Below are 19,211 nucleotides of genomic sequence, written 5' to 3'. Positions count from 1 at the left end.
GACAGAGGGCAATGGGAGGCATGTTGTTTTTCTGACTGGAGACATGTGACTAGCGGTGAAGTGGGTCCCCTGTTGTTTGTCATTTGGATAAATGGTTTGAATGGGAATATCGGTTTTGTGGTAAGTACGTTTTTTTGAGTGACACTGAAATTGATAATATGGATAGTGAAGAAATTTATCCAAGATACAACAGGATGAACAGTACTGCTGGGACGGTGGGCTGAAGAATAGCAGATGGAGTTTAACTCGATAAATGTGAAGTGATCCATTTTGGTGAAACAAACCAGGGTGGGACTTGTTCTGCTAATGTTCGGGCCCTGAGTAGTGTTGTCAGTCAGAGACCCAGGGATGCAGTTAGACTGTTCTTTGTAAGTGGTGTCACAGGTAGACAGGTTGGTGGAGCAGGCCTTTGGGATGGTTACCTTCTTTGGGCAGAGCATTGAGAGTAGGAGTTGGGATGTCATGTTGTGGCTTTACATAAAAGCATTGTTGACCAGTAGGAAGTACTCATCTGGTTCACTTACGTCCTTTAGAGAAGAACATCTGACATTCTAACCTGGTCTGGCCTGCACGGGACACCAGACCCACAGCAATATGGCTGACTCTGTGCTATACTCTGGGTAATTAGCAGTGGGGCAAAGAATGTTTGTCCAATCAGTGACATCCACATCCCATGAATGAATAAATAAAAATACCTATGTCCCTCCCTACCTCTGCAAACCCCTCCCGCTGCAGCAATCTGTACTGGCTTTGTAACACCGTTCAGGCCCTGACCACTCTGTGTAACACTCTCACCAACTCCAGTACATTCAGCTCCTTTTGTGACATAAAACCTTGACAATTATTCCGTCTTCTATCTGACCTCCATCGAGCAGACCCTTTGCAATCCCTTTAAAACTAACTCCTAAAACATTCTCTCACTTCAGGATTTTAAGTACTTTTCGGTGATCCTCTAAGCCTGATAATCTAATATGATCCTTTTTACTTGAGTGAGGGACCGATGGGAATTTCTTGCTGAGGATTTGTCTGTTTCAAGGGAATGACCTTTTGTTGAGTGTTTTACACTGCTCTTTCAAATGTTTTCCACTGCTCATTTACAGGCACATATTTCAGTCTGTTTAGCCTATTTACCTTGGTCAGTTCTTCTCTCAAACTCATGTTATTGGTATTTTTGTTTCTAGTTGTAGTTGGTCCTTTCTGTGACTCACTTTAAAACTTTATATTTCTTTAAACTGCACTTTATCACAATTTCCCTGAGGATCTCTCCCGGTGACATTACTCATTCACTAAGTTTCATCACACAATGGTCACTCTGAGATAGTTATGTCCCTAGCCAGTTGCACAATGTGTTATTCTAAGAAACAGTGAAAACTAATTATCTGAACTCCATTTCCAATATCACTGTTGTCGGTGTGACTGTCACACATTTTGTGAATATTGATGTTTCCAAAATTATCACAATGTGTTTGTTAAAAAATTCCAATGAGTTCCTGTTTAATGCAGTGATGAGCAAGGAAATGCTGTTTTGGTGGCTAAAACTGCTCTGCTGCGTGTGTCCTTGGCAAGTAGTAGCCAGAATTTCCATTCAGACTGACTCTACTTCATGATCTGTGGCCAAATGCTTTCTCTGTAATGCCTTTGTTCTCAATTATTGTTAGCGTTACCCACTTTGCCTGAGTTTCCGCAAGGTTGTGAGCCATTGAATATTTATGTCACCTTTTGTTCACCCTGTAACCACATCTCTCTGGTGTCTAAATCTCTTTTATCTCTGTGTCACAAATCCATCTGCCTTGTTGATTAGACTTCGTCCATTCAAACAAAACCATAATTTACTCTTTCCCAAAATTTCTTATCACAAACCTACTCACTGATGTACAGTTTTAGTTAAACTCTGTCCCATCCTGTTCCTTTCTGTTGCCTTCAGCCACATCCCCATGCTGTTCCGATGCTTCACCTTTTCTCTTTGTATTTGGAAAGCTCCTTTCACCTGAACCCTGTCCCTGCCTCCTCTCTGTCAGTTTAAAGCCCTGTCCATAAACCTACCGACATGATTGGCCAGGACATTGGTCCCACCACGGTTCCAGGGGGACCATCCTCTTGGATTTTTTATATAAATCAGGTCTGGGATGTGGGTGTCTCTGGCTGACCAGCCTTTATTGCCTATCCCGAGCTGCCCATGAACTGAATAGCTTGCTCGACCATTTCAGAGAGTAATTGAGAGGCAAACACTTTGCTGTGGGGATGTCGTGCAGACCACGTCAGGATGATCAGATCTCGTTGTCGAAAGGACAAGTGGGCGCCACGGGATGGCTCAGTGATTAGCACTCCTTCCTCACAGCACCAGGGTCCCAGGTTCGATTCCAGCCCTGGGCGACTGTGCGGAGTTTGCACATTCTCCCTGTGTCTGCGTGAATTGCCTCCGGATGCTCCGGTTTCCTCTCACAGTCCAAAGCCGTGCAGGTCAGGCGAATTGGCCATGCTAAATTGCCCATAATGTTAGGTGTATTAGGTCGAGGGAGATGGGTATTAGTGGGTTACTCTTCGGAGGGATGGCGTGGACTGGTTGGGTCGAAAGGCCTGTTTCCACACTGGAGGGAATCTAATCTAAGGGATTATGATTTTTGTACATCAGCAATGGTTTCATATTTATTTATGGATTGTTAATTGCTATTTTTAAAATTATTGATTTTAAATTCCACCATATCTTATGATGGGATTCAAACCTGCCTCCCCTGAACATTAGCTGAGGTTTTGTACAAATGCGTTAACAATTATGTTACTAGGCCATCACTTCACCTGCTCACTGGTTGCTCATCCCTGAACACTGATACATGAAGCTAAACCCATTCTTCCAACATGACTGTGTGATCCTGAAGCCTTCCAGCACTCCGGTGATATCACTCAGTATCTGTCCATGTGGTATCCCTCCTGTGTGGGTCTAATTGCTGCCTCTGTCAGTGTCTCTCACTCTTGCAGCTACTCCAGATCCTGGGCCAACAGAATTCTCCACTCCAGAGAGACGCAACAGCACAGGCCAGGGGTGGAGTTTGGGATTTTCCAGATATCTGTGGGGCTCATTTCCATTCTCCATGTATAACCCTCACTGAATCAGTCTAATTTCCCATTCTGTCCATTTCTCTGTCTCCTGTAGGTACTCGGGAAGTTCCTGACTCAATAGACTTCCCAACTGCTGTGCGTCTCATCCATCACCTCATTGAAGATGGTTGGTCAGCCAGGGAGACAAAGGGCAGGGAGATCTGGAGCCTTTAATAAATCCTGCAGTGAGGTAAGATCACTCACAGTGCACAGAGCAGAGAGCAATGGGAGGGCTGCAAACATTGGCTAACAATACATGATATAGATACAGTGCTGGATGGGGAGCACAGTATAGACACACCCCATGCTCAATCACCACGTCTACTTTAACTTTAGTTGCACTGAGACACATCGGGAGTTCATAGTTATCAATCCAGTCCTGTGATGTCTTAGTGAGCATCAGTACAACAGAGGGGAGAGTAGGCCTCCGACAAGAGGTTGGGAATGCTGCCTGGGATCTTTCTGTTCTGTGTTCTCCCGCCAACACTGTACTAAGACTCACAACTCTGCAACACTGTATCTGTGGCATGGCTTGTGCACAGTAGTTGTCCCTGTAACCTGCTCCATTCCCGATAGTCCCTCCACATAGTTGAGATGTACTGCATTCCAGACTACCATCCCTATCGCTGTAACTTGTTTCAGTGTCTACAACATGCCTTATTTTGGTACACTAATCCTCTTTAACTGGATACAGAGTGATACAGCACGGAAACAGAACCTGTGGTCCTACTCCTCAATACTGCCCATGTTACCTAAACTGAATGAGTCTCATTTGCCTGCATTTGGCCCTTATCTCTTCAAACCTTCTCCTCTCCATGTACCTCCCAAATGTCTGTTCCATGCTGTAATTGTTCACGTTTCTCCCATGTGCCTGAGGCAGCCTATTCCGTCTATGCACCATCCTCTGTGGATAACGTTTCCCCTCAGCTCCCTCTTTAAATCCTTGCGCTGTCACCTACTGTTTATACCCTCTAGTTTTGGACTCACCTACCCTTGGTTATTCACCATTCTTAGGGTCACCCCGTGGATTCCTCAGCCCAAGGGAAATATTGACGACAATGTTACAAATATCTCCAACGTATGTAACAAAGTGCTCGCCAATGACGGCAAATGTGCCAAATGTCGCTTTTCCCACCCTGTCCACCTGGTATGCCACTTCCGAGGAACAATGAAACTTGCACCCCTGGTCTCTCTCTCTCTCTCTCTCTCTCTTCTCTCTATTCGACAACCCTGGCCAGAGCCCTTCCATTAACTGTATTAGTCCTCCCTGGTTTGTCTTTACAAAATCCAACACCTGAATTAAACTCCATCTTTCATTGCCTGGTCCACTGGCCCAGTTGGTCAAGATCCCCTTTGATAACCGTATTTACTGCCCACTACACCATTAATTTGATCATCAACAAACTTTCGCACAATCACTCCTATATTTTCAACCAAATCATTTATATAGATGATGCACATCAGTGGACCCAGCCCTGATCCTTCTTCAATAATGGAATAAAACCATATTCTTGTCATAAAGCAAAACAGCATGGAAACTGACCCTTCAGCTGATACCCACCATCATCTAAAACTCAACTCTTCCCAGCTGCCTGTTGCTGGTCCATATCACTCCAACCCTTTCCTATTCACCTGATTATCCAAATATCTTTTAAATGTTGTAATTGTACCCGCATCAACCCCTTTCTCAGCAAGTTCATTCCACACTCAAACCACCCTCGCTGTAGCAAATTGCCCCATATCTTTTTTTTGAACAGCTCTCTCCTCTAACCTTAAAAATGTGGTCCCTACTCCTGAGACTCCCCCATCCTGAGGAAAAGGCAACGACCATTAAATTGATCTATATACCTCATTTTTTTCATAAACCTTTATAGTATAATGTCTCAACCTCCAGGCTCCAGTGAAAAAGACTCAGCCTATCCAGCCATTTTTCAGAACCCAAGCCTTCCATACCCAGCAATATCCTGGTAAATCACTTCTGAACTCCCTGCAGCTTAATAATATTCTCCCTATAACTGGGCGACCAGAGCCCTGCACAGAGTATTGCAGAACAGGCCTCACAAATGTCTGTGCAATCTCAATGCTGCTCATGTTCTTCTAAACCTCTGTAAGGTCATCCCTCAGTCTCCGATTCTCCAGTGACAGTAACCCCAGCTTATTCAGCAACAACCCGGGCAATATCTTGTAAATCTTTTCTGAGCACTTTCTAGTTTCACAACACCCTTCCTGTAGCAGGGAGACCTGAATTGCAGAGGACTCCCAATTGTGGTCTAATGTATTGCTCTTATTCCCTGAGTTCCCCAGTCTTTGTTCACAGAAAGTTCTGGAGTGAAAAAATTGTTTAGGATCTTAGCAAATATCCTGCAGTTCCACACATCGATGGCCTCATTGATCTTTAATGGATACTATTTTGTCCTGAGTTCCTTATGCACTCTTAATATACTGATACAATCACTTTTGGATTCCCCTTTCCTTCTCTGCTGAGGCTATTTCATTGAGCCTTTCTCCATTCCTGTTTTCTACTCAAAGTGTATTCCTACAGCCCCTGTATATCCTCAGGGATTCCCTTGATCCAGCTGGCTATACCTGACATGTGCCCCCTTTTCCTTGACCAGACCCTCAATAGACAGCCAGTGTTTCCGAATGCTGTCAGCATTGAGCTGCACACAAACAGGAAAATGCTGGCGCTAATCGATTAGTTTATCTCACTTTAAAAATATTCTCACTTGCCAAACTTCCCTTTCCCTGTAAATAATTCCCTTCCCCAATCACATTTTGAAAGTTCCTGGCTAATACGATCAAGATTGGTCAGGCTCCATTTTATAACTTGCACTTGTGGACCAGGCTTGTACTTTTCCAAAGCTGTTTTCAAACTACTAGAACTGTGGTCACTTTGGCAAAATGCTTTGCCACTCACATCTCAGACCCTTTCCCTACCTTGATTCCCAAGGGGAGGTCAGGTTCTGCCCCTTTCTCTTTTCATACCATTGACATATTGATTGGGAGTTTTCTGGAACACATTTACCAAATTCCTCCCTTGCAAACGCTGAACACTGGCAGTCCCAGTCTAGGTTTGGAAAGTTCAATAACCCTACCAAAACAGCCCATTATTATGGTTGATATTTAAGATGTCCCGATACATTTGTTCCTCAGTCTGCCACGGATTATTTGGGGTCAGCAGTCAGATCGTATCAACGTGATGACCCATTCTTATTTCTCAGTTCCACTAACATAGCTTCACTGGGCGATCCACAGGAATATCCTCTCTAAATCCTGCTGTGATGATTCATGGAATCAAAACCCACCACCACACCTCCTCTCTTGTCTCCCCTTCCTGTAGCATCTCTACCTTGAAACAATGAACTGCCAGTCCTGCCCCTCCCTCAGCTGTGTTTCTGTAATAACTATAATATCCCAGTCCCATATTCCAATCCATGCCTTGAGCTCATCTTCCTTAGCTGTCAGGCCCCTTGTATTGAAATAAATGCAGTTTAATCATCATTTTTCCCCAATTCCCTGCTATGTTGTTGCCTGCCTTGTCTGCTGAAATTGCTGTCTTTAACTCATGTACCAGCATCAATCTTCTTTCTGGCCTTACGTCTATTTAAGGTCCAACACCCTGCCAGACTAGGTTATATCCTCTCAAGCAGCTCGAGCAATTCACCCCAGCAGGATGTGGGTCCCTCTCCCGCTCCCAGTTGAGGTGCCTTTCCCACCCTGTCTCCCTGTGCTGACACCTTCAGGGATCTATGGACTTGTCCACCAAGATCCCTGTATTCCTCAGTACTCCGCAAGGTCCTACCATTCATTATGTCTGTCCTTCGCTTATCGTACCTCCCACAGACTATTACCTCACTTCGATCAGAACTAAACTCTGCTTAGATTATCATCTGATCGACATCGAACAGCAGACGGAGACCATCCTCCTCACTGTGGATAACACCCTCACCTTTCATATCATCTGCAAACCTACTAATGATACCTTCTGCTTTCATATCCGAGTTATTAATGTTCAATGGTTCTTGCACAGATCCCTGTGGTACACCCGCTGGTGAAAGTATTGTATACACCAATTTTGCATCCAATTTGCCAACCTGCCTTGGAACCCAGTCCATTTGGACCAGCCTTTCACGTTGGATCTTGTTTAAGGACTTAGTCAAGTCCATGTAAACCACATCATCTGCACTGCCCTCATCAATATACTTCAGCACCATTTAAAAAACAAACTGAACTGAATTCCTCAGACAGTACCTTCCTCTGCCAAATCCGTGATGACTAAACCAAGTTGATCCTTACCTTTGCAAGTGTCGATTCATCTTCACAATTTATTCCATTAATTTCCCTCCCCCCTGCTGTCAGACTATCTGCTCTGTAATTACCTGGCCTGTCCCTGCTGCCCTTCCTGAACAAAGGAACCACATTAGCGATCCTCCAGTCATTCAGCACTTCACCTGTGTCCAGCAAAGTATTATATATATCCACCAGGGGCCCAACAATCTCTGGGTAATTAGCAGTGGGGTCAAAGAATGCTGGTCCAGGCAGTGACACCCACATCCCATGAATGAATAAATAAAAATACAGATGTCCCTTCCTAACTCTGCAAACCCTTCCCGCTGCAGCAATTCGTATAGGCTTTGTAACACCGTTCAGGCCCTGACCACTCTCTGTAACTCTTTCACCACCTCCAGCACCTTCATCTCTCCCTGTTCCTAACTTACTCTAAAACTCTCTCTCACTTCAGGATTTTAAGTACTTTTTGGTGATCTTCTCAGCTTCATAATCTGATGTGATCCATTTTGTCCTGCATGAGAGGCCGGTGGGGATTTCTTGCTGAGTTTTTGTCTGTTTCAGTCAAATGTCCTTTTGTTGAGTGTTTTACACTGTTCCTTCAAATGTTTTCCACTGTTCATTTCCAGACACCCATACTTCAGTCTGCTCAGCCTGTTTACCTTGTTCAGTTCTCCTATCAAAACCAAGTAATAGGCTATTTTTTTTCTAGTTGTAGCTTGTCCTTTCTGTGTTTCACTTTAAAACTTTATATTTCTTTAAAATGCACTTTATCACAATTTCCCAGAGGATCACTCCAGGTGACTTAACTCATTCACTAAGTTTTAACACACAACAGTCGCTCTGAGACAGTAACATCCCTACCCAGTTGCACAATGTGTTATTCTATGAAACACTGAAAAAAAATTCTCTGAACTCCTCTTCCAATATCACTGTTGTCAGTGTGATTGTCCCAGACTTTGCGAATATTGACGTTTCACTAAATGTTCACCATGCCTGTATTAAAAATTCCAATGAGTTCCTGTTTAATGCAGTGATGAGCAATGAAATGCTGTTCGGTGGCTAAAACTGTTCTTCTACTTGTGTCCTTGGCAAGTAGTAGCCAGAACTTACATTCATACTGACTCTACTTCATGATCTGATGCAAAATGTTTTCTCTGTAATGCCTTTCTTACCCATTATTGTTAGTGTTACCCATTTTGCCTGAATTTCCGCAAGGTTGTGAAACATTGAATATTTATGTTCCACCTTTTGTTCACCCTGTAACCACATCTCTCTGGTGTCAAAATCTCTTTTATCTCTGTGTCACAAATCCATCTACCTTGTTGCAGGGACTTTGTCCATTAATAAAAAACATAATTTACTCTTTCCCACAATTTCCTGTCACAAATGGTTTTGTTGATCTACAGTTTTAGTTAAACTTTGTCCCATCCTGTTCCTTTCTGTTGTCTTCGGTCACATTCCCACGCTACTCTGATGCTTCACGTTTCCTCTTTGGATTTGGAAAACATCTTTCACATGAAGCCTGTCACTGTATCCTCTCTGTTAGTTTAAAGTCCTGTCCATAAACCTACCGACGTGATTGGCCAGGACATTGTTCCACTGGAACTGTGCTGGGACCAATCTGAATGGATTTTTTTTTAAAATCAGGTCTGGGAGGCGGGTGTCTCTGGCTGACCAGCCTTTATTGCCCGTCCCTTGCTGCCTTTGAGCTAAGCAGCTGGCTCGCCCATCTCACAGGGTCATTGAGAGGCAATCACTTTGCTGTGGGTATGTCGTGCAGACCACGTGAGAGTGAACTGTTGTCTTTCCCTGAAGGTCAAGTGTTTGGATATTTACCAATACTTATTTATGAAATGTTTATTCCAATTTTCAAAACATATACTCCTTTAAAATCCACATGGTTAGAAGTTAGAAAGAAGAAGAGGGGTGGTCACTTTGTTGGGACTGTATTGTAGACTGTTGTAGACCCAACAGGTACCAGTGGAGCAGATGTGTGTAGAGATTGCAGATAACTATAGGAATAATAGAGAAGTACAGGCTGGATATTTTAATATTCCTTGTATTGACTGGGCCACCTAGAGTATAAAAGATCTGGACAGAGTGCAATTTTTCAAATATGTCCAAGAAAGGTTCCTAAACCAATATGCAGAGGGCCCTACTCTACTCAGGCAGGTGCAACACTGGACCTCCCCCACATCAGAAAACGAGGTCGGGCAAGTGACTGAAGTGTCATTCGGAGAGCACTTTGGGTCCAGTGCCCACAACTGTCTTCTTTTTAACATAGTTATGGAGAAGGATCAGCAGGTCCCCAGATTGAAGAGGAAAACTGGAACAGGGCCAGGTTTGGGACCATTCTGCAGGATCTGGCCAGCGTCAATGCTGTGAATTTAAAATTGCACAATGCCCAGTTATAATCCAACTCGCTTTGGAAGCGCTGGTGATCACCGTAACAGATGAAAGGCTTCAACTAAATTTGTTTGATATTATATTCCATGACCCTGCCATCCTGTTGCTATAAATTCTGTGCCTTAGGATTGTGCTTCACAACCACCTGATGAAGGAGCAGTGCTCTGAAAGCTAGTGCTTTCAAATAAACCGGTTGGACTGGAACCGAGTGTTGGGTGATTTTTAACTTTGTACATCCCCAGTCCAACACCAGCACCTCCATATTATGATTCCAGTCGATTGGGTGAGTCTGTTTGAAGTAAAAGGAACAACTGGCAAATGGGAGGCTTTTCAAAGTGTGATCTCAAGAATCCAGGACCAGTCTGCCCATTGGGATAAAGGGAAAAGCTGGCAGGGTTAGGGATCCTTGGCTGGTGAGGGATAATAAGGGTCTGGTCTTGAAATGACGACTGCATGCATTGGGTTTAAGCTTTCCATATCTACATAAACTCTTCTATTCTTAAAGACATGATCAATCTGTGGAGACCCTACAATCCTCTCAGTCCCTGTAATACTCCCAGTCTGCAGAAGCCATTCCAATGCCTGTGACCCTTTCAATCCAGTTCCTACAAAACCCACTATCTATGTGATATCTTTTCATTGCCAGCACCCACCCTGTCAATGGAAGCTCCTCCAGTGTCTCCATCCATCTACTCATTTCCATAATCTTCTCCAGCTCTTACACGTGTAAACCTAACCCTCCCCTACTACCCTTCCCACTTTGACCAAACTGGAGGAGGTTACTAATGCTCCCTAATCTGTGAAACTGTCTCCAACCAAAATTGCTGTCTTTGTCACTTGGAGAATCTGTCTGATTCCACACCCTCTTTATCTAAATAACTGGCAGAACCTAAGCCTTCCTGTATCTATAAACATCTTCAGTCACGACTACCCTCCATATGTCTATTTGTTTTTCCAATCTGTACAACCCACTTTACCTCTGTACTCAGCTCCATTCACCTGAAACGTTCCTGTCTGTGTAAAACACCCCATCCTACCACTATCCTTATCCCTGTAAACTGCTCCATTCCTCCCAACCTCCCATCTCCATGAACTCCTGTAGGCCCGCCAGCTCTCCACATCTCTGTAACCTCCTGTGGCTCTGTGCTCCTCCCTCCCTGTGAAAGCACCTCCCAGTCTGGTCATCTGCTCCAGATCAGACCATTGCTGTCTCTGTTACCCCATACAACCTTAGCAACGCCTCCTATTTGTGTCACTTCATTCAGATCACATCCTCTCCCACTTCCCGGAACCTCTTGCTGCCATCATAACCCTTGCTATTTAGAACAAGGAATAGCACATTCCGGTACAAGCCATTCAGCCCTCAATATTGTGCTGACCTTTTATCCTACTCTGAAGACGAAGCGAACCTACATACCTGACATTTTACTGTCACTGATGTGCCTATCCAAGAGTTGCTTAGATGTCTGTAATGTGTCTGCAATTTACTACCACGGCTGGCAATCCATTCAATGCACCCATCACACTCTGTGTAATAACATACCAGTCCTGTCCATGCCGACAGGATATCCCAACCCATACCTGCCAGCACCTGGCCCGTATCCCTCTGATAGCTAAGCTAAATACTCCGCCAATTACCTTAAACTTATGTCCCCTTGTGATAGCCATTTCTCCATGGGAAACAGTCTCTGGTTATCCACTCCATCTATGCCTCTCATTCCCTTGTACACCTCTATCATGTCACCATTCTTCCTTCTTCACTCTGATCAGAAAAGCCCCAGCTTCTACAACCTACCTTCTATGGGCATGCCCTCCAGTCCAGACAGTAGCCTGCTCAATCTCCTCTGCACCGTCTTTAAAGCTTCCACATCCTTCCTATAATGAAGCGAACAGAACTGTTCACAATATTCCAAGTGTGGTCTAGCTGGGGTTCTGTAGAACTGCAGCAAAATCTCGCATCTCTTAAACTCATCCCCCTGCTAATGAAAGCCAACCCACCATCCGCCTTCTTAACACCCTGTCAACTTGGGTGGTGTCCTGAAGGACACAGGATCCCTTTGTACCTGCACGCTGCTAAGAATTCTGCCTTTAACCACATAAAGGTTTTCTTCAGAATCCTCAATCTCAAACTATCCCTACCTTTGTAAGTTGCTCCAGTCCCTACAACACTCATAAACCGTGAAACCTCCTCAGGTCCTTACATTCCTAATGTCTGCAAAATCCTGATGTCCCTCCATATCTCTCTAACCCTCACCATTCTCCAATGCCCTTCTGCGGAACATTGCATACAAAGGAGGAGTTGGAGAGTCTGGGCCATGTTACGAGGTATGAAGGGCTGCAGAACCTGGAGGGTGGTACAAATGTAGGAAGGGACTTGGGACCTGCAGGAGGTTGGGGGATTCATAGAACCTCAGGATGTGACCGAGGATGGGTTTTGGAACCTGGAGGGTATTATGATTTGAACCACAGGTAATTTTTGAATGGAGCATTCAGCCGATCTTACAGTTATAGAGACGTACAGCATGGAAACAGACCCTTCAGTCAAGCGCATCCATGCCAACAGGATTTTCCAACCCAGTCTAGTCCCACCTGCCAGTACCTGGCCTATATCCCTCCAAACTATTTCTACTCACATATCCATCCAAACGTTTCTTAAATGTTGCAATTGTACCATCTGTAAGATTGGCTGAAAGATCCAATCAAAAGTTACCTGTTGTTCAAATCATAACATCATCCAGGTTCCACAACCCATTCACGGTCTCATCCTGCAGATCAGATATCCCAACCCAATGTAATCCCACCTGCTAACACCCGGCCCATCTCCCTCTAAACCCTTCCTATTCATACACCCATCCAGGTGCCTTTTAAATGTTGCAATTGTACTAGCCTCCACCACTTACTCTGGCAGCTCATTCCATACATGTACTATCCTCTGCGTGAAAAAGTTGCCCCTTAGTTCTCTTTTATATCTTTCTCCTCTCACCCTAAACCTTGCCCTACAATTCTGGACTCGCACACCCCAGGGGAAATACTTTGTCTATTTACCCTATCCATGTCCCTCTTGATTTTATAAACCCCTATAAGGTCACCCTCAGCCTCCGACTCTCCAGGGAAAACAACCATCAGCTGTTCAACTCTCCCTATAGCTCAACCCTGGCTACATCCTTGTAAATCTTTTCTGAAACCTTTCAATTTTCACAGCATTCTTCTGATTGGAAGTAGAACAGAGTTGCATGCAGTATGCCAAAAGTTGCCTGACCACTGTCCTGTACGGCCGCAACATCACCTCCCAACTCCTGTATTCAATACTCTGACCAGTAAAGGAATGCATACCAAGTGACTTCCTGTGACTCTACTGTCAAGGAACTCTGTATTTCATTTGAAAAATTGCACAGACAGATAGAGTGGCCCGAGGTCTTCTGGGTAATGCTAGTTCAGTCTAAGCTGGTAGGCGGAGGCAGTGAAGTATTTGCAGTGCTGTCTGATGAATGGTCGAGAGATAATGCACATGTCAAACAGGCTGTTTTAAGTGCTTATGGATTGCTTATGAAAGGGAAGCCACTACAATCCCTTTACTGTACCATCACTAACTGACAAAGCTCCTTCAGATCTATATCCTCTGAATTGTTGAAACCTGCTATCACCATTGCAACTCTCATTATTTCCTAACATTGTTGAATCTCTAAAACCGTCCCTATCAGTTTAATCTCCTCCACTGCATACAACACTCCCAGTCTGTGTAACCTCTTTAAGTCCTTCAGTTCCTATATACCTATGTATAGGTGTGACTGCTTTGTGGCCATTGTATCGTCGTTTATATCTGCAAAAGATTCTGCTTACTCTAGCACATCCTATGCTCATAAGTGAAGCTGGTCTCTCACAAGCCTCTCTATGACTCTCTCCTCCAGTCTCTACAAGCTTCCTTATCCCTGTAGTGTTTTGCAGCATGCACACCACTCACTCTCTCTGACATACCTTCCAGTGCATAAAATTACCTCTCCTTCTAAGTTTATTCGGTCTACAGCTTCCTCCATATCCGTGCAACATTCTCCTGTTTGTATCATCTTCCATGTGCTTGCAACATTCTCCAGTCCATACCACCCTCCCTTTCCCTGTAACATTCTCCAGTCCATACCACCCTCCCTATCACTGCGATATTCTCCAGATCCCACAACTGTCGTTAAATGTATGACATCCTGGAATCATGTGAATGTTTCTACACCCTGATCAACAAAGTCCATGTAACGATCCACAACCCTACACACATCCCTTTCTCTGAAGTCTAATCAAAGACGCTTTATCTCTCTAACTTCCTCCAAACAATGAAATGTTTTCTCCTGCAAACCTTCTGTAGCAACTGTAACTATGTTTAACCCTGCAACATTGTCGTGCCCCAAACATCTCTCCCACTGTGTGACCTCTATCCATCCCTCCAAGGCCCTCTCTCGGTGACACGCGCCATGCATTTGCAACAAGGCAGATGGAACGACAGCATTAACAGAAGAGAACAGATATGATCGAACTGTTATTGTGAGCGGTGGCTGCACAATGACCATGACAGCAATGTGATTATTGAAGGGGTTGTACGGATTTAGGCAGATCAACAAAAAACCAAACAATGTCCCATTTTGTTGTGAAGAAAGGATGCAATCAGTGCATTAGTGAGACAGCCAATTTAATCTGGGAATCAAAACATAGAGTCATTTTGAATGGACAGCTTACAAATAGCAAGGGGCATCTGGAAGAACAAATCACAATCCATGCTCGTTGGTAAGTTGGATGCAATATTGTCTTGGTGATAGTAGACAGAGGCATGTGGAGTGATCAATTTCTAATTAGAAGTCTGTGACCAATGGTGTTTCACAAGGATCAGTGCTGCGATGTCTGTGTGTAATTTATATCTGTGATTCAGATGAAAAGGTCAACAGTTTGATTCGAATTTTGCAGAATACATTTGGAAAGGCATGTAATGATTAGGGATAGTTAGGGGAATTGTGGATAGTGAGGAGGAGTGTTAAAGGTTGCAGCAGTGTGTAGGTCAGCTGGAACGCTGTGCAGAGAAATGGCCAATCAAATTTCATCGGGACAAGTGTGAAGTGATACATTTATCAAGTCAAATGGAAGAGAGAGGAACACTAATTGACTAATTGGAAACATTGATAAACAGATGACCTTGGATGGAAATCCGTAGCTCCCGGAAAATAACAACACAGGAGGATGTGGTGGTAAAGGAGGAGTATGGTATGGTTACCTTCATTGGTCACAGTATTGAGTGCAGACGTTTGCATGTCATGTTGTGACTGAATGAAACTTCATTCGGCCATGTTTGGAAGGTTGCGTGTTGTTCTCATCGCCACACTACAGGAAGGATGTGGAGGCTCTGGGGAGGTTGCAGCAGAGGGTTGGCAGCATGTTGCCTGAACGAGAATGTGTTTACTGTAAGGAGGTTGGACCCATTGAATTGTTGTGCGAGAATATCAGAGAATGAGGGGTGACCTGGTACAGGTATATAGCGTTAGGAGAGGCGTGGATAGTTGGACTCCTTCTTCCAATGTCGAAATATCAAATACCAGGGCGCCTCGGTTTAAGGTGAGAGTGAGAAGTTTTAAGTGAGATGAATGAGGCCAGTTTTCTTTACCGAGAGGGTGGAAGCTGCTCAGGAGGTGGGAGAGGCGGCAATGAGAGCAAAGTTATGAAGTGGCATTTAGACAGAAACATGAACAGGCAGAGAATATAGGTATATCGCCCATGTGCAGGCAGGTGGGATTAGTTTAGAATAGCATCATGGTCAGCACAGCCATGGTGGGCCGAAGGGCCTATTACTGTGCTGTACTGTTCTATTTTCTAACTTAACGGCATCTACCCTGTCAAAGCCCCTCACAATCCTGGATGTTTCATTCAATTTCTCTCCTATTCTACAAAACCCCAATGGGTTCCAAGTCAATCTTCTCCACCTCTGCTCATTGGAAAATCCCACTATCTTCAGGATCAGCCGAGTGAACCTTCCCTGGCCTGCCTCCAACACAAGAATGTCTTTCCTTAGGGCACGCATACTGTTCATTATAACCTAGGTGTGGTTTGACTTGTACCTTGCATCATTTTACCAAGACCTCCCTATTTTCAGACATTCCCTCTGTAACAAGTGCCACCATTTGATTTGCCTTCTCTATTACCTGCTGATCCGTAAGCTACATTTTTCAGATTGATAAACAAGAACTCCCTCACCCCTTTCTGCTGTCAATCTGAAACCAAATAGTGTTAGCCTGACAGTAAGTCGGGAACGTGCTGGAATGTGTTTTAAAGGATATGACAACAAATGATAACTGGATGCTTAGAAACAATGGGAGACACATGATTTTAGAAAAAGGGAATATTTTAAATCTGTTGGATTCTGCATTTTGGTGTGACCATAAATGCAGAATAGATAAGGGTAGGGAAGGCTAGTTGCAGTAGAGGGATATTTGAAATTTCGATAAGTTTCAACAAGGGCTAAAAATGAGCTCGGGAGAGAATCGGGCCCTGAAAGGTCAATGCGGCTGTCTGTGTGGAATCACTGCTGATGGGGGAGATACTGAACAAATATTTTGTGTTCGGATTTACTGTGGAGAAAGACATGGAAGCTGTGTGCTCTTCCAGCACCACTAATCCGGAATCTGGTTTCCAGCATCTGCAGTCATTGTTTTTACCTCATTGATTTTAACGGACTGCGAATCCTCTTGCAAGGATGCCTGCCTTGAAGAAGTTTTCCTCTCTCTCTGCAAGAATCTCAGGGAGTCCCTCCACGCTGCAGGCTCACTGCCTTTATTCCTGATGAAGGGCCTTTTGCCCGAAACGTCGACTTTGCTGCACTTTGGATGTTGCCAGAACTGCTGTGCTCCTCCTGCAACACTAATCCAGAATCTAGTTTCCAGCATCTGCAGTCATTGTTTTTACCTCTGTATCTAAATGGCTAGTTCTCCCTGTGTTCCATGAGATCGAACCATGCGAATCAGTCTCCCATGGGGAATCTTATCGAACGTTTTACTGAAGTCCATATAGATCACATCTACCGCTCAGCCCTCATCAATCCTCTTTGTTACTTCTTCAAAAAACTCAATCAAGTTTGTGAAACATGCATAAAGCCATGTTGACTATCCCTAATCAGTCCTTGCCTTTCCAAATATATGTACATCCTCTCCCTCAGGATTCCCTCCAAACAGCTTGCCCACCACCGAGGTCAGGCTCACTGCTCTGCAATTCCCTGGCTTTCCTTTCCACTCTTCTTAAAAAGTGGCACCACGTTTGCAAACTTACAGTCTTCCGGCGTCTCACCTATGACAATCTATGATACAAATATCTCAGCAAGAGGTCCAGTAATCACTTCTCTAACTTCCCACAGAGTTCTCGATTACACCTGATCAGGAAGTGGGAATTTATCCACCTTTATGCATTTCAAGACATCCAACACTTGCTCGTCTGTAATATGGACATTTTGCAAGGTGTCACCATCCATTCTATATCTTCCATATCCTTTTCCACAGTAAAATCTGATGAAAAATACTCGTTTAGTATCTCTGTCTTTTAACCGTTGTAATTGTACCCACATCCACCCTTCCTCAGGAAGTTCATTCCACAATCAAAACACCCTCTGTGTAACAATTTGCCCCCATGCCTTTTTTTTGAACATCTCACTCTTCTAAACTTTAAATTGTGGTCTCTCCTTTTGAGACTCCCCCATCCTACAGAAAAGACAATTACCATTTAATCGATCTAAAAAACTCATTTTTTAAAATAAACTTTTATAACATCACGTCTCAACATCCAGACTCCTGTAAAAAAAAAAGACTCACCCAATCCAATCATTTTTCAGAACTCAAGCCTTCCATATCAACAACGCCCTGGTTAATCTTTTCCGAATCCCCTGCAGCTTAATAATATCCTCCCTATAACTGGGCGACCAGAACTGGGCAGAGTATTGCAGAACAGGCCTCACCAATGTCTGTGCAATCTCAACATGACGTCCCAAATCCTACACTCAATGGACTGAGCAATAGTCAGGCATGCCAAGCACTGTCTTATCCATCCTGTGATGCAAACTTCAAGAATTATGTACCTGAACCCAGAGGTCCCTCTGCTCTAAAACACTAATCGAGGCCCTAACATTAATTGTATAAGCTCTGCAATTGTTTATTTTACCTTGCATTTATTCAGATTGAATTCCATCTACAGTTTTTCAGCCCATTCACCCATTTCATCAAGATCCCTTTGTAATCTCAAAAAACCTCCTTCACTGCTGACAATGCCACCCTCCAGCCTTCCAGCCCATCACACAGGGCTGTCAGTGGTACAAATATCTTTGCTCGGGGCTTCACAATTTATTCCCTGCCATCACACAATGTCCTGTGATACACTTAATCAGGTCCTGGGGCTTTCCATAAATTTGTGTTTTAAAACCTCCAGCACCACCTCTTCTATAACATGCCCTCTTTTCAAGGCATAGAGATGTACAGGATAGTAACAGACTCTTCAGTCCAACTCGCCCATGCTGACCAGAAGATGTAAGTACATCCATCTCATTTTACAGCGCTTGGCCCATGTACCTCTAAACCCTTATTATTCATAAACCCATCCAGATATCTCTTAAAAGTTGTCATAGTATCAATATCTGCTACTTTCTCTCTAAGCCCATTCCATACACACATCGCCATGTGCATGAAAAGGCTGTCCCTTTTTATTCCTTTCCCCTCTAACCTTAAACCTCTGCCCTCTAGTTTTGGACTTCCCAACCCTTGGGCAAAGACCTTGAATGTTTACCCAATCCATGCCCCTCATGTTTCTATAAACCTCTGTCAGGTCACCCCTCAGTCTCCGACGCTCCGGAGAAAATAACCACAACTTATTCAGCAACAACCCTGTCAACATCTTGTGATTTTTTTCTGAACACATTCAAATTGCACAACATCCTTCCTATCTTGGGGATACTGGAATTGCAGCGAACTCCAAATATGGACTAAAGTATTACTCTTATTCCCTGAGTTCCCCAGTTTTTGTCCACAGTAAGTTCTGGAGTAAAAAATGTGTTTAATGTCTTAGCCATATCCTGCTGTTCCACACATCCATGCCCTCATTGATCTTTAAGGAGCAATATTTTGTCTCGAGTTTTCTTTTACTCAATATATTAATACAATCACTTTTGGATTCTTATTCTCATTATCTGCCAAGGCTATTTCATGTACCCTTTCTGCATTCCTGATTTCCACCCAAGTATATTCCTACAGCCCCTGTGATCCTCAGAGGTTCCCTTGATCCAGCTGGCTGTACCTGACACGTAGCCTCTATTCCTTGACCAGACCCTCAATAGACAGCCAGTGTCTCCTAATGCTGTCAGCATTGAGTTGCACACAAACAGGAACCTGCTGGTGGTGATCGCTCAATTTGTC

General features: G+C 44.0%; 1 long non-coding RNA gene across 1 annotated transcript in view; it reads left to right on the top strand.

Moving 5' to 3' along the window:
• The window catches only part of LOC132813709 (uncharacterized), a 34,453-nt gene that overhangs the window by 1,119 nt on the left and 14,123 nt on the right, over positions 1 to 19,211 (top strand). The window contains exon 2 of the long non-coding RNA XR_009644142.1: positions 3,152 to 3,286. This is a non-coding gene — a long non-coding RNA (uncharacterized LOC132813709). The remainder of the gene's footprint in view (positions 1 to 3,151; positions 3,287 to 19,211) is intronic.

The sequence above is a fragment of the Hemiscyllium ocellatum genome, unplaced genomic scaffold (genome assembly GCF_020745735.1).
Source record: "Hemiscyllium ocellatum isolate sHemOce1 unplaced genomic scaffold, sHemOce1.pat.X.cur. scaffold_444_pat_ctg1, whole genome shotgun sequence".
Taxonomy (NCBI): domain Eukaryota; kingdom Metazoa; phylum Chordata; class Chondrichthyes; order Orectolobiformes; family Hemiscylliidae; genus Hemiscyllium; species Hemiscyllium ocellatum.
Note: the sequence above shows the minus strand (reverse complement) of the source record. Positions and strands in the feature narration are given on the sequence as shown.